Source organism: Balaenoptera ricei, chromosome 15 (assembly GCF_028023285.1).
Source record: "Balaenoptera ricei isolate mBalRic1 chromosome 15, mBalRic1.hap2, whole genome shotgun sequence".
Lineage (NCBI taxonomy): Eukaryota > Metazoa > Chordata > Mammalia > Artiodactyla > Balaenopteridae > Balaenoptera > Balaenoptera ricei.
Genome location: NC_082653.1, coordinates 71,632,337 through 71,653,814, shown reverse-complemented (window position 1 = coordinate 71,653,814; position 21,478 = coordinate 71,632,337). Strand labels below are relative to the sequence as shown.

Here is a 21,478-nt window from a genome sequence, read left to right as displayed (position 1 = left end):
GATTTCATTTATATGCAATTCTGTAACAGACACAACTAATCTAATCTACAGTGGTATAAATTAGGTCAGTGGCTGTCTGGGCTGCAGATGGGGTGGGGCAAGATTAAAAGCAAAGAAGTGAAAGAGAGCTTTCTTAGGAGATGAAAATATTCTGCATCTTGATTAGGGTGGTGCTTACATGGACACATGCATTTGTCAAAAATAAATACATAAAAATAAATGCATGGGAGGGAACTTTCCGGGGTGGTATTGGTGTTCTATATCTTTTTTTTTTTTTTTTTTTTTTTTTTAATTTATTTATTTATTTTTGGCTGTGTTGGGTCTTCGTTTCTGTGCGAGGGCTTTCTCTAGCTGCGGCAAGCGGGGGTCACTCTTCATCGCGGTGCGCGGACCTCTCACTATCATGGCCTCTCTTGTTGCGGAGCACAGGCTCCAGGCACGCAGTCTCAGCAGTTGTGGCTCACGGGCCTAGTTGCTCCGCGGCATGTGGGATCTTCCCAGACCAGGGCTCGAACCCGTGTCCCCTGCATTGGCAGGCAGATTCTCAACCACTGTGCTACCAGGGAAGCCGGTGTTCTATATCTTGATAAGGAATTTGCATTGCACAGGTGAATGCATTTGTCAAAACTCATCAAGTGGTACACTTAAGATTTGTGTATTTCATTGTATGTACATTTTATAACAAAAGGAAAAAAATTGTGGGCAAGTAGTGAACTGTAGTTGATGATATGCATGCTGAAGCGTTAGGAGAAAGTATTCTGGTGTCGGCAACTCACTTTTTGAAATGCATCAAAAAATAAAATAGATTGGTGGATGGATAGAGGAATGGAAAGATTTACAGATATGTGATAAAGCAAATATAAAAAACTGTTAACACATGTCAAGACAATTCAACGAGGAAAGGCCAGCCTTTTCAATAAATGGTGCTGGAATAACTGGATATTTACCTGCAAAAGAATGAAGTTGGAGATTTCCCTGATGGTCCAGCGCGTGAGGCTCCACTCTCCCAACGTGGGAGGCCTGGGTTAGGTCCCTGGTCGGGGAGCTGGATCCCACATGCATGCTGTGACTGGGAGTTCGCATGCCGCAACTAAAAAGAGTCCGAATGCCGCAACTAAAGACTCTGCATGCCGCAACTAAGAAGTCCGCATGACTCAACTGAGGGATCCCGCATGCCGTGACAGGGATCCCGAGTGCTGCAGCTGAGACCCAGTGCAGCCTAAACAAACAAACAAACAAACAAACAAATAAATAAATAAATATTTTTTTAAAAACCCAAAAAACAAAAGAATGAAGTTGGATCCTTACCTCACATCATATGCAAAAATTAACTCAAAATGGATCTAAGACCTAAATGGAAGAGTTAAACTATAAAACTCTTAGAAGAATACATGGATGTAAATTTTCCTGACCTTGGATTAGGCAATGATTTCTGAGCTATGACACAAAAAACAGAATCAACAAAAGAAAAAAGAATAAGTAAATTTGACATCATCAAATTTAAAAGCTTTGGGGTTTTAAAGGACACCATTAAGAAAGTGAAAAGATAATCCCCAGAATTGAAGAAAATTTTTGAAAATCATATATCCGATAAGAGACTTGTATCTAGAATATGTAAACAACAACAAAAACTTGCACACAATGGCATTATGCATAATCCCCAAAAGGTGGAAACAACACAAATGTTCATCCACTAAGAGTGGATAAATAAAATGTGCCATATTCATACGAGGGAATATTATTTGGGAATAAAAAGAAATGAAGTACCGATACAAGCTACAACATGGATAAACCTCGAAAACATTGTGCCAAGTGAAGGAAGCCATCTGTGAAGGATCACATGTTGTGTGATTCTATTTAGTATATACGGAAGATCCAAAATAGACAAATCTAAAGATCCAGAAAGTAGATTATGTTGCCCAGGGTTGGAGGTGGGGATGAGACAGCAGGAGACTGATGGTTAAGGAGTGCAGGGTTTCTTCTTGGGGTAATGAAAAGGTTCTAAAATTGATTGTGGTGATGGTTTGCACAAATCTGTGAATATAGTAAAGCGATTAAATTATACACTTTAAATGGCTGAATTGTATGGTTTATGGATTTTATCTCAATAAAGCTGTTTAAAAATGTTAATGTAGACAAAAATGAAACAATTGATAAATTACACTTCACCAAAATTAAAAACTTCTGCTCTTCAAAAGATACTACTAAGGAAATAAAGAGGCAAGCCACAGATGGTAAGAAAATATTTGCAAACTATGTATCTAATAAAGGACATGTATCTATAATATAAAGAACTCTAAAATGCAATAAAAAACAACTCAATTCTTAAAAATGGGCAAAAGACTTGAACAGACATTTTACCAATAAATATAGACATATAGCAAATAAACATGTGAAAAGATGCTCAGCATCATGTCATTAGGGATTTAGAAACGAAAATCACAATGAGATACCTCAACACACATACTAGAATGGCTCATATTTTTATATTAAAAATTTTTTTAATATATCACAATTCCAAGTGATAGTGAGGATTGAAACAACAGGAATTCTCACACCTTCTGGTGGGAATGCAAAATGATATAGTCATTTGGAAAACAGCTGGGCAGTTTCTTATAAAGTAAAACATGTTCTACTATACGACCCACTTTTCCACTCTGAGGTATTTATCCTGGAGAAATGAAAACACAGGTTCACACAGCAATCTGTCTGCAAATGTTTACAGTGACTTTATTCGTAACTGCCAAAAACTAGATGTCCCCCAGCTGGTGAATGAATAAATGAACCTCAGTACATGCATATGATGGAATGCTATTCAACAATAAAAAGGAAGAATCTTCTGATACACACAACACTGTGGGAAAATCTCCAAAGCACTATGTGTTATGAAAGAAGCCAGACTGAAAATGCTACCTACTGTATGACTCTGTTTATATGACAGACTCGAGGGAGAAAAACTAGACCAGTGATTGCCAGGGACGCGATGGGAAGCTGGGTCACTGCAAAGGGGCAGGGGAGAATTTTTGGGATTGAAGGCACTGCTCTGAATCGTGATTGTGGTAGTAGCTGCTTGACTGTATCTGTCAAAACTCACAGAACTGTGCACTAAAGTAGGTGAATCTTACTCTAAGTAAATTATACCTTAATCTAAAATTTTTAAAAATATATATTAAAGGTAGAATCTAAATGGTGGGAATATGTGTATTCATATCTTCTTGGTATGTTTGAATAAGTTCAGAATCAGATGTTTGGCAAAAACATCAAAAAGATATTAAGCGATTGATAAAAATAAATAAATGTACGCATGACCAAAACAAACAATTAATTACATAAAAAATAGTGAGTCATTTCACCCTTCATACCTTAAATAATAAATGTAATAATTAAAGCATTAGAAGTCATGACCCACTAAATTGATTTTATAAGCTACTGATGGGTCGTGACCTGCAGTTTGAAAAACACTGCTGTAGACCAGGTTAAGGCACTTAGAGTTTAGCCTGAGAGAGCCTGGGGAGATTGGGGCCTCCAGAAGTGAGCAGAGCTGGGTGAGTTCTCCACTCTGGGACCAGGGCCAGTTGGAGGTCCTGGGCAGTAGCTGGAGCCTGTGCTCAGTTCAGAGGGAAATGGCTGCCTGCTGTCCCCAGGGAAGCTGGACCATGGACAGAATCCTGTCTCCTGCATCAGAGAGCCAGCTTGAGGTGGCAACAGAAGGCAGTCAGCGTTCTCGAAGTCATCTGTGTAGGTGAAAACCACAAGGCTCTCATCCACCATCTGGACTGGATCGGACCTTGGATTTGCACTCGACTCTGGATGGGAAAAAGTTCTCCCATTCTGACAGAGATTAGCTTTCTCACCAGCCTCGTCACTGGGCATACAGGGTCAGGCTTAATTTAATTTATTAGTAAAATCATGTTTCCTAACTTCAAGACAGTTGTGGTCAAGGAAAAATGTATCTCTATTATATCTGATTTTGATATTGGAGTTACAGTTAATTTCAACTTGTAGAGGGGTTCATGCATAAAAAAAATGTTCTTCTACTTAAAAGTGCAAGTTTGGAAACCCTCATTCAAAGTCATTTCTGCAATTTTAAGAGCTGGGCTTACCTACCCATGGTCTTGGAGCTCAAGATAAAACCCTGGTGTCTTCTTTCCCAGAGTCATCACCTGAGCTCTGCGCCATTTGCCCAACGCTCAGAATATTCACAGTCCCGAAGAGGAGCAATGCCTTTCATACCTCTTTGCCTTTGCATAGATTTTTTCCCCTCTCTTGTTCCCCTGGTGAAACTCCTATTCGTCCTTCAGTACCCTGCACCTCCTCTGTGGCGATTTTTCTGGATTCCTTCTCCTACAGCAGAGGCAGTGATTCCTTTTTTGGCATTTCCATCTATCTGTGCATGCAGCTGTAAAGTCAAGTTGGCTCTCTCTTTGGATGAACAAAACGCCACAGGAATTTGTTGTTCCAAATAAAGTTGTCTGCTGCCAAGACCTCATGCCCCAGAGTATAACAAATTACTCTAAGTAGTTGCTTAGACTCTCCCAGCCTCCAGGTTGAGACAGAGGGTGGAGGCATGTATGCAGTGTAGACACTTACGGAGAACCCTCTGGGCTCTGATCTACAAAAGGCACCACAGAGAGGCTATTGTCCAATCCTGCCAGGCCCTGGAAGGTGGGTGTCCTCCCAGGTCCCTCCCAGCTGGGGCACGAGTGTCTGGCAGTGGCTGGGTGAAGCTTCCCCTCATAGCAGCATGTAGTCATTCAAACTGGGATCCTGTCACCTCCCTGGGCACCATGAGGCAGCATGGCATTGTCACACAATCCCAAAATGCCTGCACCCCTGCCTCCCAGTTTGAGGAACTCGCTGCTTCTGCCCATCTCCCCCAAGCTCTTCCCTCTGTTCCCTTCTTCCCTGGGAGTTTCCACTGGAAACACAGCATGGTCTTGCTTGCCTAGGGGAGGGGGCAAGGGATACCGAGGCCAGACAGTTTCTTACTAACTGTTACACGTCTATCACCTACCTCACCACGTTACAGTGATTTATTTCCTGGCCTGGACCTTCCTCTGAACTGTGAGTCTTCTGAGGTCAAGAACAGTCTCACTGACCTTGGTCTCCAAACGCTCAAGAGTGGGCTTTCTAATTGTGCCACTGAGGCAAGTTTTTTAAACTTCTCTGAGCCTCAGTAAAATGGGACCAATCTCATAGTAGTTTGGTTGGTATGAACAAAGGTAATGCATATTAATCCCTTAGAACAGTGCCTGTCGTGTACCAATAACTCAATTAATATTACCTGCTATTATTACTTGTTATTCTTATTATTGTTACTTGTTGTGGATGTTTGGTTGCCTACCCAACAGTCATTCCCAGCTTCTTTTTTTCCACATTAGAGACTGAAAGTGCAAAGTACTCATCTTCCCAGACTTGCTTGCAGCTGGGGCAGGCGCCTGTGCCCCAATCTTGGGCAACAGGACTTGAACAAAAGTGTGCAAGAGGCTTCTGGGAAAGATTTTCCTCTCTGATAAATAGACAGAGAGATAGAGACCTTGGACACTATCATAGAGAGAGGTGATGCTTGGAGCTGTGGCAGCCATCTTGTGACCATGAGGGCAGAGGTAAGGATAAAAGTCAACATGCTGAAAATGTCAGAGCAGAAAGATGCAAGGGTCAGGGGCCTTGATGACGTTTTTTAAAAAATGTATTTATTTATTTATTTATTTTTGGCTGAGTTGGGTCTTTGTTGCTGTGCATGGGCTTTCTCTAGTTGTGGCGAGCTGGGGCTACTCTTGGTTGCGGTGCATGGGCTTCTCATTGCAGTGGCTTCTCTTGTTGCGGGGCATGGGCTCTAGGTGCGGGGGCTTCAGTAGTTGTGGCTCGCGGGCTCTAGAGCACAGGCTCAGTAGTTGTGGCTCATGGGCTTAGTTGCTCCATGGCATGTGGGATCTTCCCAGACCAGGAATCGAACCCGTCTCCCCTGCATTGGCAGGCGGATTCTTAACCACTGTGCCACCAGGGAAGCCCCATGACATTGTTGAGTTGCTGCCCCAACCTTGGAACTTCCTATCTTAGAACACTTTGTTAAATTGGATCTGAAATGTCCTTATTATGAGGGCTACTTTGAGTTGGGGATTCTGGTATTAGCAGCTGAAAGTATTCCATTGAATATGGTTTTTTTTGGGTTTTTTTTTTGTTTTTTAAATTTATTTTTTATTTATTTATTTTTGGCTGTGTTGGGTCTTCGTTGCTGTGCACGGGCTTTCTCTAGCTGCAGCGAGCGGGGACTACTGTTCGTTGCGGTGCGCGGGCTTCTCACTGCGGTGGCTTCTCTTGTTGCGGAGCTCGGGCTCTAGGCGCGCAGGCTTCAGTAGTTGTGGCACGCAGGCTCAGTAGTTGTGGTGCACGGGCTTAGCTGCTCTGCGGTATGTGGGATCTTCCCAGACCAGGGCTCGAACCCGTGTCCCCTGCATTGGCAGGCGGATTCTTAACCACTGCACCACCAGGGAAGCCCCATTGAATATGTTATTACAGAAATTTATGCTCAGTAACTGTTGAAAGGAAGTGACAGTGCCAGGATGGAAATCCTGGACTCCTGGGGCCCTGGTAAGTGGCCTTTCAATGAACACCCCCTACTCTCCAGCCTCCACTCCCCCACCCAGATTCACATTAGCACAAGAGCTGACTGCCAACCGAGGTCATAGATGGGTAATGCTTCTTGGTCCACTAGTATGTGTGTTGGCCTCATGGGCAGTTCTACAGTGTGTCCATAGGAGAGTGGGTGAACGCACAGCAAAAGAAAATACAGAAGGAAGGGAGGAATCACTCACAAGTGAATAATCCAGATTCCTCGGGCTTGGTTTGTGCTCAATCGGATCACACAGCCTTGTTCATTTAATCTGGGGGCGTCCCATAATCAGAATTGTAACATGGGGGTCAGCCTGTCATGGGCTGGCAAAGAAACCATTACCTATCATCACCTTGTTATGACAGTATTTCTAACTTAGTTTCCGAACGTTATTCATTTTATTGTATTGGAAACTTTGTCTCTTTTTTTGCTGAGAAAAAGGGTCAGTGGGGAGACAGGGGTTATGTTTCTCTTGTTTCTGGTTAATTTTGTGGCTAGAAAAAATTTCGTGGGAAAGACAAATGCACAACCTATTTACACCACAACAACTACCGGTCCCATGGTGATGCAGGATGTTACAGCAATAACTGGTGTGTGCCCTGTACAGGTTCATCAACACCTAACACTTGGTGTGGGAGTCCCATAGGTCAAAAACTAGCTAAAATATTTGAGGAGGGGTGGTATCATACATTTTAAGGATGTGATAGGTCTCCTGTAGTTAAGAAATATCATTTCTGTGGCAGCACTTGTCTCCCGCACTTTCTTGAGCTGCCGTGTTCTCTCCTTATGTCACCACAGTTCTGTGTATGTGACCGTATTTCAACTCCACACTTACAGAACTTTCTAGGGTCAACAATGGCAGCTTCAACACAAAGGCCTTCTTTTTCCAGGTCCCACGCAGTCTCCCCCACCTCTGCAGCTGCCCATTCTTCCTCAAATGTTCTCCTGTGTTGATTTATAAGATTCCACACAGACTCTCTAATCACCTTTTTCTCTTTCCTTTCATCCTGCCCTCTAAATGGGATCATTCACCACGTCCTCTTCTTTTTCCTCTAGCACTCTCCTTGTTCAGCTCATTTACAAACTTACTTTTCCCTTATCAGATACGTGCCTGTGATCAAAGCTTCAAGGATGCATAAGGATGTAAAGTCAGTGAATGTTTTCCCCTGGATCTACTCCCCCACCCCTGACCCTCCCAATCCCTCTTCCCAGAAGGAAGCTCTATGAGTATTGAGATGTGCATTCTTGTACAAACAGAGACATAATTTGATAGTGTGGTTTTGACCACAGCTCTATGTTGATAATTCTCTGTCTCTACATCTGGCCCTGCCTGCCCTCCATGTGCCAGTGTTTCACGACCCCCATCTTGTGTGCGTTTCCCCTGTTGCTATCTCTCAGACCTCTCAAACTCCATGCCTAAGACCAACTCATCATCTTTCTCCAGCTTTACTTCTCCTTCTGTGTTCTCAGCCTCAGTTAATGGTGTCACCATCCAATTAAGCAAGCTGGAAATGATGTCGCCATCTTTGACCTCCCCCTGTCTGTCGGTCTCTCTCTTTCCCCTTCTCTCTCATGAAAGACAGCCGTAAGCCACCATGGTCTGCCCACTCCACTCCTGGATTCATTTTCACATCTGCCCTATTTCCCTCTCCCTGCTGCTTCTGCCCTGGTCCAGGCCCTAACTCCCTCTCATATGAACTAAAGCAACAAATTGCTTTTTGTTGCTGGTGGTAGCCCCTGTATTATAGCCTACCCAGCACCCCTTCTTCTCTCTCACTTCATTCAAGCTGCCATGGCCCATGCCTAAAGAATGAATCATGATTGACTGAAGCCAGAAACAGCAGTCCTAATCCTCTTTGACAGATTCTCACTTTCCTGGTCTCCTTTGCACCAAGAGGTGGTGATATGATTCAGTTTTGACCAATAAGACATACAGGGGAAACCTGGAAAGAGGCCCATGAAGAGAAGGACCTCTGCTCGCCCCGCCCCCTCCCCCCAACCAGCACCATCATTTTCATTTATGTTTTATTTTTGATTATTTTATTTAATTTAATATTTTTGGCCATGCCGTGTGGCTTGTGGGATCTTAGTTCCCCGACCAGGGATTGAACCCGGGCCCACAGCAGTGAAAGCACTGAGTCCTAACCACTGAACCGCCAGGGAATTCCCTTATTTATGTTTTAGAAGTTTAAACTCTTTAGGCTGACATTTGATGCCTAGACAACCTCACTCTGCACTTATCTTTCTTGCAATGTTACCCACTTCTCACCACATACCTTATGCTGGAGGCTGGGAGTAAGAAGGCCAAGAGGAGGTATGTCCTCCATGGTAGCTGGTCTCCAAAGATGGCCCCCAAGGAGCCTATCTCCCAGGATCCACAATCTTGTGCAGCCCCCTCCCACTCTGAATCTGCACAGGTCCTGTCAAATACTTTAATTCTTCAATAGCAGAGGGCCTGATGCTATGTCAGTCTGGGTCAGGACGACCCAGCAGATTCCACTGTTACATCCTCAGTAGCCCTAAGCCACCGGATAAGCAATCCAACCGCACTGAGACCACTGCGCCTGAGGCAGTGTAAGTGAACCCCAGGAAAGGCCATGTGGAGGAGAGCTGAGAATCTCAGTCAACACAGAAGACCAAGGCGCCCAACTCGTGTTGGAGGGTGAGCCATTCCCACCAGGCCCCACCCGCTGGTGTCCCCTGAACTGACAGCCAGTGGAGCAAAGACAAGCTGGCAAGTTGGGGTGAAAAAGTAACTGAAACTCACTTCTTCTGGTCAGAATCAACTAGTCTCCTCTTTCTTGCAGATGATACTACTCCTGCATCCACACTTTGCCTAGATTAGGTTTCCTCCTCATCACGTTTATCCCATCCTCAAGGCTCATCTTGAATGTCACCTCTTTAAAACCTTCTCGATTATGTCAACCCTGAATACTTGGGTATTTGGATCAGCTCTGGAGCAGGTGTGTGTTTTTACCCACCTGCATGCACCCTCCCTTTCTCTTGTAACAGCGCACCAATTTTGTTTGGACGGATGATCCCTCCTTCCTTTTTGGTGAAACTGTCAATCAAGTTGTCCACTCATCTCTGCCTTGGGTGGGACATAAAACCTGACTGGGGCCAATCAGCTGCTCTCTCCCTCCGGTACAAATCCTGAGATGGGTGACATGAAACCCCAAAGGGATGGCAGCCTGACTGCATCCTCATAGCTTCTGCCAGCTGGGTCCCCCAAGCTGCTCTCATCCCTGTTCAGTGCAAGAGTTGATTCTTCAGCTTTTTCTTTGAGTCTCTGAACCCACTTGTAGCAGAGACAGTAAGATCACCAATTATTCCATTTTCCCCTTACATTTTCCAGTCCCTTGCAGTTAGGGCAGACCCTGTGACTAGTTCTGACAGATGACAGTAGAGTAGAAATGACATGTCACTTTCAGGCTGAGGCAGTAAAAAACCCCTGTGCAAATCTCTAGTCTCTAGAGACCCCTGCATGATTACCGAGGAGGCTACGTGTTTCAGGTGATGTGGCTACAGGATCGTGGAGCCTCTGTTAATCTGAGGCCCTGAGTGAGTGCAGAGAAGAACCTCTGCTGACACACAAGGGCTATGTAGCATGACCTAGAAATAATGATTTGGGGGATGTTTGTTACAGCACCATAGCCTAGCCTATCCTGAGTAATATACACCCAATATCCTTACAACAATTTTTTTTATTTTGCTTAAGTTCCCAGAGTCAGTTTCTTATGGCTAAAATAGCTTAACTGATAAACTCTACAGCACTTAGCAGTTCCTTCTTTGATTATACTTACTAATGTGCATCTATCTTATTTTTTTAATCAGCTATATATTTTTTAATCAACCTGATTAGGGACTACCAAGATTTCATCTTTGCATGCTACCACACTGCCGTACACTTATAAAGCTCTCAACAATTATTTGTTAGGATGAATGCAAAAGTTGAATGAAAATGAAAAATGTGATGAGTCAACTAGATACATTCTTTTCAGTCTTGGCTTCCAAATGTATTTTCAAGTGAGTTTTAATTAAGAGATTAAAAATATGATTTTACCTCTATTTTTGTGATGATGGTGGCAATATATATGTATATATATGTTTTCAATCATATTATAATTGATTCATAACTTCAAAAATTTATTAAATGCTAAAGAACAAAATACTTTTGAAACATCAGAACAAAAATAATATTCACTAAGCTCTTAATTCATGACAGATACTATATGTAGGGTTTTTAGTTTTTCATCTCCCCATCCCACCCCTCCCCCAATCCTGATGTTTAACATTGTATTGTGGACAAAGAGAGAAGCAGCAATTTGGAAATATTTGTCTATCATTCCCAAAGGAATTAATAATTTTCAAATCAGAATAAAAGTGTCCCAAGAAGTTGCTGAACCCATGAGGAAGAACCATGGAGAAGAAGGAATTCTCCACTTTCCTTCCTTTTAAAAGAAACACATGTAAAGTGAAAATGATTTACAACCTGTTCCCAGTGAGAAAGAGAGAGAGAAGAGAGAGAAAATGCTTTTGGTGGAATAACCTGTAAGAGCATGCGCCATGGGACGTGTGAATAAATTTAAGTGTTTTCTAAATCAGTCCTGCTCCAACTTTGACGTGCTTGCGATTCAGCTGGGGATCTTGTTAAAATGCAGATTCTGCTCCAGTAGGTCAGGGTGGGGCCTCAGACTCATCCTGTGAGATGTCCCACAAGCTCCCAGGTGATGCTGACGCGCTAGTACATGGACCACCTTGGAAGAGCAAATGTAGAATGTTCCTTATGTGATCAGAACCGTCACTGCAATTCAAGAGCTCTTAAAAGGCCTACTTGAGACCACACTGAATTTGGAGTTTTGATCAGCTTGCCCTGAATTCAACCTTTGATAAGTTTTCTTTTTAAGTCAGTTAGGAAATCACTATGACCTTGAATCTTATCTGAAAATCACTTCTCTCGTAATTTCACTCTTTAGAAAATAGTTGAGAGCACAGACACAGGCAAAACAGAGGCCTGAGAAAATAGGTGTATCTAATTCTAAATGTGTTCATTTTACTAATATTTAGCTTTATTATTATTATTTGCCACTTTTCCAACATTTATTTGCTCAGGCCAGGGGACGTTAAAAGAAGGCAGTTACAAGAAGAGATTAGGACTGCTGGTAGCTTGACAGAGGGAAGAAGATGGAAATACTGTAAAAAGCTGATGCTACAGTTACAAACTTGGGGTATTTCATGCAAAGGCAAGAAGCCCTAGAAGTAGTAATTGTCCTCAAAGACCTCCCTGTACTCATCAAGAAAAGTCATTATTGGCTTAAAACGGCAGATAAGTATTTTAGAATTATTAATACAGAAAATAGAAAACTTTTAAAATGTTAGTGTGTAAAGGGATAATCTAGTTGTATGGAAAATTCCTTTCTGTATAACAAATCTTGGATGATGCTAGATAAATATGGCTGTAACTATATCCCAATTTTTATAGTGTCAATTTCATTATATCTAAAATCTTCATGATCACAGCCTCTATTTTGAAAAATAATATTTCTCATGAATATAAGACATGCTTTTCGAGAAAAGTTGGAAAATATAAGAAAGTGACATGAAAGAAAATTTACCTGTAATCCCCCCAATGAGGGATATCCATCGATAATATTTTAGTATATATTCTTCTAGTTCTCTAGTTTTCTCTTTCTCTGAAAATATTCTGCATTATGGTTTTTTTCTGACCTCAAGTATTCTTTGAAAACATGATTTTCAGGCTGCATAATGTTCTGCAGAACTTTAACTTATGCCAACCATTCTCCTTTTTAATTATATGGAGACATTTAAATTGTTGCCATTTTCCTCTGATGGAATTAAGGCTATGATGTACTTCTTTGTACATTAACCTTTGTGTGAGTCTCTGATTATGTCCTCAGATTCCTAGAAGTGGACTTATGAGGTCAAAGAACATGATATGTCTAGGCTCATCATGGGCACAGCCAAATTGCCCTTTATGAAGATTGAACAGTCTACACTGCCCTGAAGCATGCGCATTTCTCAGTCCACTGTTGGACTCTAAATAGGGATCGTTTTTAAAGCTGACCTTTGGGGGCTGCCTCCATCCTTCTAAGATAAGGGATGAGTAGAGGGGAATCACTTTCCCTTTCTGCTCCACAAATTCATACCCAGTTCCTCCACCGGATCAAACTTCAAATGTAATGAATCCCCAAATTATGTGAGTAATAGATGCTAAAGAGGACTGTCATGAAAACATGAAAAGGGTTTAACCTTTCTACTTTCTTCTCCATTTATTGCCATGTACTTAAAAAAATTAAAATGTGGTTTTCATTCTTTTTCTTATTTTCACTCTTCCTATTAGAAATTAAAAATAAATACAGAAAAGTGAAAGAGAAAAAAATGACAGTCATCCATTTTCCCACCATCCAACATTAACCACTGTTAAGATTTTGGCACATTTACCTCTATCCCCTTTTTTAAAGGGGATGTTTGGAAAATTATACAAACTCTATATGAATATGTGGTTTTACTATTTTAAGATTATCATATTACAGATAAACCTCAAGACTTCTTTATTTTCTACCTCATCCCACACCCCTTCCCCCTTCCTAGAGGCCCTCTAGTTACAGTTTTGTGACAATATTTCCAATCCTTAAAAAGAAAATACTTTTATATGCATATATTTATCTATTGGAAATATAAACTATTCCCGTTATGCATTTCATCAATTTTGCATAAATGGTAATCCTGTTGCATCCTTTTGTATCTTGCTTTTTTCCCACTCCATTCTATGCTTTTAAGATTCATCCGCGCAAATACTTGTGAGTCAATTCATCCTTTTTAATGTTACACAATTATCTATTGCACGTGAATATTTTGCTTTTTCATTTCCCTATTAAAGATGTTTTCTTTTTTTCCCTCTATTGCCAACACTGTGGCAGCAAACCTCCTCAAGAGCACAAGGGAAGTTTTCTCCAGTTAATTTCCTAGAAGTGGAGCTGATAGATGAGATTTTTCTATTTCAGTAACACCAAATTGCTCTCCAGAGCAGCTATAATATTTACAACTCCACCATATACGTACCAGAATACTGGTCTCCTCTCACCCTTGGCAACGTTTTGTCATTCTTATGGGGGAAAATCGGTATCTCTTTGTTTTTATTTCCAAGTAATAATAAGGTTGAACATCTTTCTACACATTTTGTAGCCATTTGAATTTCCTCTTCTGGAAGATACACTGGGAGACTCAGTTTTTGCAACCATGTTTGTAATATAGATGGAGCTGACATTTTCTTTAACTCTGCTGTTCTCATTTTGGTATCAAGTTTAGACTAGCCTCATAGAATGTGTTGGATCGACTACTCTATCTTGTTCACATTCCAGGGCAGTTTGTGTAATACAGTTTTGTTCTGTTTTTTGTTTTTCTCATTTTTTGTGTATCACTCCAGTAAAACTATTTCGGTCTAGGCATTTTGGCAGTTGGAGCCAGTCTTCTATACTACCTTTTCAAGTTCACTGATGATTGTTCATCTACTTCTCTTCTTTTTGGACCAAGTTTTGTAATTTGTATTTTTGTCAAAAATTACCCCTTTTATCTAGGTTTTCAAATGTATTGGCATAAAGTTGTTCATTGTGTTCTCTGATGTTTTCTAACATTTTTACTCTATCTGGTGTCTCCTCTGCCATTTATAACATTGCCTATGTGTATCATTTTCTTGATCAGTCTTATTAGGAGTTTGTCTATTTTATTTGTCTTTAACAGAACATCGGGTTTTGGTTTCCATAATCAACTTCATTTTGCTTTTAAAGAATTGCTTTCCCTTTTGTTGTCTCTTTGGTTTTTATTTTTCTACCTCTTAAATGCAACACTTAAATTTTGTTTTCTTTCTTTGTAATAAGTACCCTTAAGGCTATAAATCCCTCCTCTAATTGTTGTTTTAGTTAGATCCCACAAGTTTTATGTCTCACAAGTTTTATGTCAGGCTTTTATTGTCATTCATTTCTAAATATTTTATAATTTTTTTATTGGTTTTCTTTTCAAGCCGTGTGTATTCTTCAGTTACCAAATGTATGTTCTTTTTCTTTCTTTTTTTAAAATTAATTAATTAATTTAAATTTTTGGCTGCATTGGGTCTTCATTGCTGCGCACAGGCTTTCTCTAGTTGAAGAGAGAGGGGGCTACTCTTCATTGCGGTGTGCGGGCTTCTCATTGCGGTGGCTTCTCTTGTTGCGGAGCACGGGCTCTAGGCGCATGGGCTTCAGTAGTTGTGGCACGCAGGCTCAGTAGTTGTGGCTCGTGGGCTCTAGAGTGCAGGCTCAGTAGTTGTGGCGCATGGGCTTAGTTGCTCTGCAGCATGTGTGATCTTCCAGACCAGGGCTCGAACCCGTGTCCCCTGCATTGGCAGGCGGATTCTTTTTTTTTAATTAATTAATTAATTTATTTATTTTTGGCTGTGTTGGGTCTTCGTTTCTGTGCGAGGGCTTTCTCTAGTTGCGGCAAGCGGGGGCCACTCTTCATCGCAGTGCGTGGGCCTCTCACTGTCGCGGCCTCTCTTGTTACAGAGCACAGGCTCCAGACGCGCAGGCTCAGTAGTTGTGGCTCATGGGCCTAGTTGCTCCACGGCATGTGGGATCTTCCCAGACCAGGGCTTGAACCTGTGTCCCCTGCATTGGCAGGCAGATTCTCAACCACTGCGCCACCAGGGAAGTCCCTGTTGTTTTTCCTTTAAAAATGTATTATAAAATCTTTCAAAATACAAAAAGATATTTAAAAATAATGAATACCCAGCTTAAGAAATAAAACTCAAATGTATGCTGATAATTTTCAATTTTACTTTTCATAAGTAAAAGATGCACGTGATAAAAAGCAAATCACTTTGTCTTGCTGGTCCCCTCCTGAGAAGCAACTGCAGTTACTAATTTAAGGTGTATTCTTGTGAGTTGAATAGGTTTCTTTTTGGCTCTCTTTTTGTTTTTGATTTTTAATTTTACTTTGTTGCGGTTTGTGAATACAGTCTGTAGATTCTTTGGAATTTAAGCTTCCTTTGTGGGCCAGTGCATAGTCAATTTCTATAAATGTTTCAACTGTGTTTGACACGAACAGGTGTGCTAATGTTCTTTGTCTAAAATACAAAACTGTTCTCATCACTTCCTCTCTGATAGCTTCTGTGGTCCTCGGGTTAAAGACCCACTGCCTTAGCCTATGATTTGGCCCCAACCTTCCTCTTTAGCCAAGCCCTCAGTCACCTCCCTTTGATACAACACATTTACAGACATGTAGCTCTTGTACCTTTTAGGGTCAACTTTCAGAAGCAATGCTTGAACTGTCAGAGCTGTCCTGTAGCAGATAGTCCAATGCCTGACAACACAAAGGTCCTATTAGATACTCAATGAGTCAGCCATAGAATGGGCTGTCTTCTGAGGATGGAGTTATGCTGAGACAGGACAGTCACCCAGAGGTGGGTTACTCACTCCCTCATCATGAACTCTAATCCTTACTCACTACTTGCTCCTCCTGAACCCAACCTGCCTCACTGAGGTCTCTGGTTGCAGTATCCTCCATGTCAATTTCTCAGCACTTTCCCTCCTCCCTCCCTCTGCCTGCCCATCATGGTGGATCACTTCAAAGGCCCTCCCACCAACGCTCTCCAGTTGCTTTGCCTTCTAGAGTCAGTGGCATATGCCCAACCAAGACCCACCCCAGGATGAATCCACACTAAGCTTTTGCTCTGAGGCCCCTGACACACGAACGGGAGATTGTGTGTGTGTGTGTGGGGGGGGAGAGGAATCGGGTAAGCGACTGTCCTGTCTACACATTTAAGGTTTCAACCTTTGCTGGAACCTCACTTTTGCATTCCCTTCGGCCTCTGTTCCAAACCTTTTGACTCCCCTCAAGTCCCCTAGCATCTCCCCAGCCCCTTTATTCAGCAGAATGATAGTTTGCTAATTTGTGGAGAAAATAGAATACATCAGGGGTGAGCCTTTATTTAAACATTTTCACTTCCTTTCCTTCTGTTTCAGAGCGTCTCTCTTCCTCCTTAGGGTAAAAGTAATCCTGTCTCCGTATGTCCTTGACTCCATCCTCTCTTGTCTCCCCTGTTTTTATTCTACTTTTTCCCTCTGCTCCTGTGTCTCCCCTTCCCAAACCATCCTTCCCAAAAGTAGTCAGCACCCCCGACCTCAGCTTCCCTGCGTCCACTCCTATTGGAGGCCAGCCTAGCTTCTTCCCCTCTCTATGGGCTCTAACTGGCCATCAGACTCTAAACTCGGGTCACATCTTTCTTGCCCTCTCCAGAGCGCTGAAGATCCCGACCACTCCCTGCTTCTCAAAACTCCCTCCTACCTATTTTGCCCCTGATACCACTCTGTCTTGAATCTCTTTCTTGTCTTTCTACCTTCTTTCTTGTCCCTTTGATCCTGAAATGTCCCCAGCGTTTTCTACTCATGGTCCTCAGTTTTTATTTCTCCACACACACCAGGAAAGCACACAATTCATTACGAAGGGGTGTAGTCTCTACCAAGCTCCGAACAAGCACTGCCATGGGAGAATGCTGGCTGATTGTCACTACATTGCCCCACTTTTCAAGAGCTGTCAGATACCCTAGGGTTTTACGTGAAATGCCTCAACTTTAAATATAGATTATGAATTGAAAGTTTGCCAAAACTGTGCAGAGTAAATAAAACATGGATGGTCTCATTAGGGCTGTTCTTTTCTTATTCGACTGCCCCTAGGACAATTTATAAGGTACTTTATTAGTGATGGAAGTTCACATTTATTGAGGATTTACTATGTGCCAGACACACCTCTGAGTGGTTTGCATGTATTAACTCATTCAATCTTCACAACAATCCTATCAACAAAGTGCTATTATTATCCTGCTTTATAGAGGGAGCAAACTGAGGCAGAGAGGTTCAGTACTTTGCCCTGGGTCTCAGAGATTTTGAGTTTAAGAACCAGGTTTCAAATCCAGACAGTCCAGCTCCAGAGCTCAAGTTTTTAACCACAGTACTCTGCTGGTTTCCTCCCGCAGTAGATGAGAAAACTGAGGACCAGAGAGATTGAGAAGTTGTCCAAGACCACAGGAGTGGTAACCGGCCAAGTAGGGACTTGAAGATATCATCACAGGGATAGACACTTGCACTTTCTACTGGTCTATAATTAGTTACCTGTTACCTGTTGCCCCTGCTAGACTGCACGACCAGCTCTCAGAGCAGGGACTGGAATACAAACGTTTGTAAAATGAGTGCCCTGGAGACGCAGAACAGTCTGTTCACCTCTGTTAATAACTTCATTTACTTCTCACAACAGTGCCCAGGTAGGACAGTAGCTAACATTTAATTAGCACTTCCATGTGCCGTTATCTCTTAACACCTCACAAACACACTATTTCATAGGGACTATTATTATCCCTACTAGACAGAAGAAGAACCTGAGGCTCAGTGCAGCTCCGTGACTTGCCCGAGATCTGGCAACTAGTAAGCGACAGAGTCAGGATTCTAGCGCGCGCTATGAGACAACAGAGGCCTCTTTCTTGATCATGAGGCCACACTGTAAGTTCTACAGATGGGAAAACTGAGGCCCGGGACAGGGCACTAACTTGTCCTGGGAATGGGAATCGCGCCCATTGAGGAGGGCACGCTGCACTCTTGCTCTTCCCCCTCTTGGGCCGCGCGGTGCCTGCCACTGCGGAGCGGGAGGCGGAGAACGAGAAGCGGAAGCCCTTTCCCATAAGGTACCGAGGGCCGCTTAGATGCGCTAACTCCCGCCCTAACTGACGGATCCCGCGACTCCAAGGCAACGGCGCGGGCTGGAGAACAGGAAGTGAGTCACCCGGTGGGAGGGACAAATCTGCTACAATCACCAATGGGAGCGCCGCGTCCGCGCTCGCCCCGCCCCGAGGGTGGGGCCGGGCCCGCCTTTTTGCCTTCGCCGCCGGCAGTGTGGGCTGCGCTTGGGCGCTGCGGTGGGTAATGGGGGCGCGGGGGCGCGAGGCTGACAGGGAAGGAAGAGGGCCGCTCAGGAAGGCGAGGGGCGGACGGCCGGTGGGGGTCAGGCACCGGGGGTCGGTCCGCGTGCTGTGCCGCAGTGTGGCTCCGGGGCCCGGGGGCTGGGGCTTCTCAATTCCTGATGGGGAAACTGAGGCCCCGAGAGGGGCGGCAGAGCTAGGTAGACCGGAAGCTAGTCCATCACACGCAGACAGACATTTTAAAAACGTAATATTAGGTGAAAAAATACTTTAAATCATAATATTAGTTGAAAAAGCAAAATACAAAATTCTGTCTAAACTGAATACGTAAAATAGGGCCTTCACTGACCACCCTCTTAGTCTCGCCGGCCTCTGTGCTTCCCCTCTATTTTGGGTACAGAACTTCTTACTTTGTACATGTCCACAGCCTCTTATTTTAAAGCCCTGAGGCTGGATGTGTTCAGAATCCCGAATTTCTCGGATTTTCGAAAGGTAATATGGAGCATATATTATATGTTCTGTCATATCTTCAACGGGGTCTGGGGCAATGTCTTGTGATCAAATACATTACTTTTCTCACAGCTAAATATGTGCGTATTTACGCGAAGGGGGTAAACATCAACCATAAATAGTCTCACCTTAGGTCAGATCAGGTTTTCAAACTTAGAAGATTAGTTTTGAGAACTTTCGAGATTTGAGAATTGCAGATAAGGGACCTGGATCATAATTTTATCGTTCACTCATATTTCTCACTAATTCGGACTGAGGCTGCCACAGTTCCTCACCCTGCTTTTTGTATGGTCACTTCCCTGTCTCCATTACTAACGCTGTGTCGCCTTGTGCCCTTTCAGCCTCAGTTTCCTCATCTGTAAAATGGGGTCAGTAATGCTTTCCTCATAAGGCTCTGGGGAGGATGAAATGAGACTGTGAATGTGAAACATTAATACTGTGTCTAGCACTTGGCACAGATAGTTATGTTTGAGATTTGCTTATTCCACAAACATTTCTATTTTTAAATTATTTGAATGGTGATACACCCTCCTTTCATAGAGACAACTGACTTCTCTGCATAAACAAGCCTATATGTATCTTTCATCCTCATTTTCCCACCCCTTTTCCCCAAATTATAGCATTGTATACTGTTCTATACCTCCTTCTTATTAACATTTATTTTGGCTGTTCCTTAACATACTTATATAATTTTCTTTTTTTTTTTATTAAGATAAGTTACCCACCTATAAAAATGTGTGATATAAGTTTGAAGAACAAAAGCACAGTGAACACCCATCCACACACCACCAAGTTAAGAAATAGTACATTGTCATATCCTCAAAGCCTCCACTGAATCCTTTTCTTCCCTCCCTAAAGATAACTACTGCCCTAAATATTGTGTTATCATTCCCTTGTTTTTCCTTGTACTTTTTAGTATCTATGTATCTCTCATGAATGCCGTGTACGGTTTTGCTAGTTTTTAGATTTTATATAAATGGGATCCGAATATATATTTTGTGTGACTTGATTTTTGCACATAACATTACATTTATGAGATGCATCCATGTTACTATGAGTAGCTCTACTTCATTGCTGTTTTGAATTCCATGGTATGATTATAAAGTCTTTATGTAGGTGTTCTTCAGTTGATTGGCACTTATACTGTTGCCAGATTTTTGCTATTACATCATGCTTCATAAACATACTTCCTGGGGTAAATGTGGACGTTTCTGTAAGGTATATACCTAATAGTAGATTTCTGGGGATATCAGATTTTTAGTGATATCAAATCAATGTCTGAAGTGGTTATAAGGGCTTATACTCTACCAGCAGTGGATGAAAGTTTCAGCCTCAGCCATTCTTAAGAATTTATGCCTTTCTGGTGACAGGTAAGACATAATCACTATGGTTTTAATACTCATTTGCCTGATGACATTGAACATTTCTTTATGTATTTATTAGTCATTTGTGCATTCTCTTCATAAATTTTCTCTTGCTCATTTTTCTCTTACATTGCCTTCCCCTTACTGATTTGTAAGATTTCTTTATATATTCTGAATTTTTTGTGTGTGGCTTAAATGTGTTTCAGATACCTTCCAGTTTGAGCTTGTCTTTTGTCTCTCTGTCTCTCTCTGTCTCTGTCTCTCTCTCCCCCACTTTCTGTGTTTTTGATGAACAGAGGATCTTAATTTTAACAAGATCGGATTTATCAGTATATTCTTTTATGGTTTGTACTTTTCATATCTTTTAAAGAAATTCTGCTTTCCCTACCTTTGGGTCATAAAGATATACTCCTATATTGTTGTCTAAAAGTTTTATTGTGTTTCCTTTCGTATGACCTTAATCCTCAAGAATTGAGTTTTGTGCATAATGTGAAGTAAGGGTCTAGTTTTATTTTTTTTCACATATGAATAATGGGTTGTTCTGGCACCTTTCATTGAAAAGTCTGCTTTGATCTGGAGTTCCATTTCTTCAACATATCAAGTATCCATATATGTATACATTTCTATTTCTTAGTTGTCTGTTCTGTTCCATTGGCCTTATTTGTCCATTTCTGTACCATTATCACCCTTTATTCATTACTCTACCTGTATAATAAGTCGTGGTACCTGGTAGGACAAGTCCTCCTGCCTTTATCTTCTCTAAGAATGTCTTTGCTGCTTTGTCTTTACATTTTCTATGTAAATTTTAGAACCATCTTGTCAAATCACACACAGACATGTACACAAAGCCTGTGAGGATTTTGATTGGAATTGTATTGATTCAATTGCATTGGATCAATTTGGATTTTAAAGTGATTGCTTTGAACATTTCATCCTTAAGTGTTATGTGTGCTGTGGGTTTTTGTAGAAGTTTCCTTCTATTCCAAGTTTGTTAAAGAGTTTTTAGTATGAACAAATGTTGAATTT

At 41.9% G+C, this 21,478-nt stretch overlaps 1 protein-coding gene across 2 annotated transcripts in view; it reads left to right on the top strand.

The window, feature by feature from the left end:
- Positions 1–18,513: 18,513 nt before the first annotated feature.
- NSMCE1 (NSE1 homolog, SMC5-SMC6 complex component) overlaps positions 18,514–21,478 on the top strand; it is a 37,244-nt gene continuing 34,279 nt past the window's right edge. The window contains exon 1 of one of the 2 annotated variants that reach the window (XM_059898055.1): positions 18,514–18,575. The gene's annotated coding sequence lies outside the window, so the exon portion shown is untranslated. Of the gene's footprint in view, positions 18,576–20,441; positions 20,459–21,478 lie in introns of those variants that run through there. The other variant, XM_059898054.1, reaches the window with a different exon arrangement.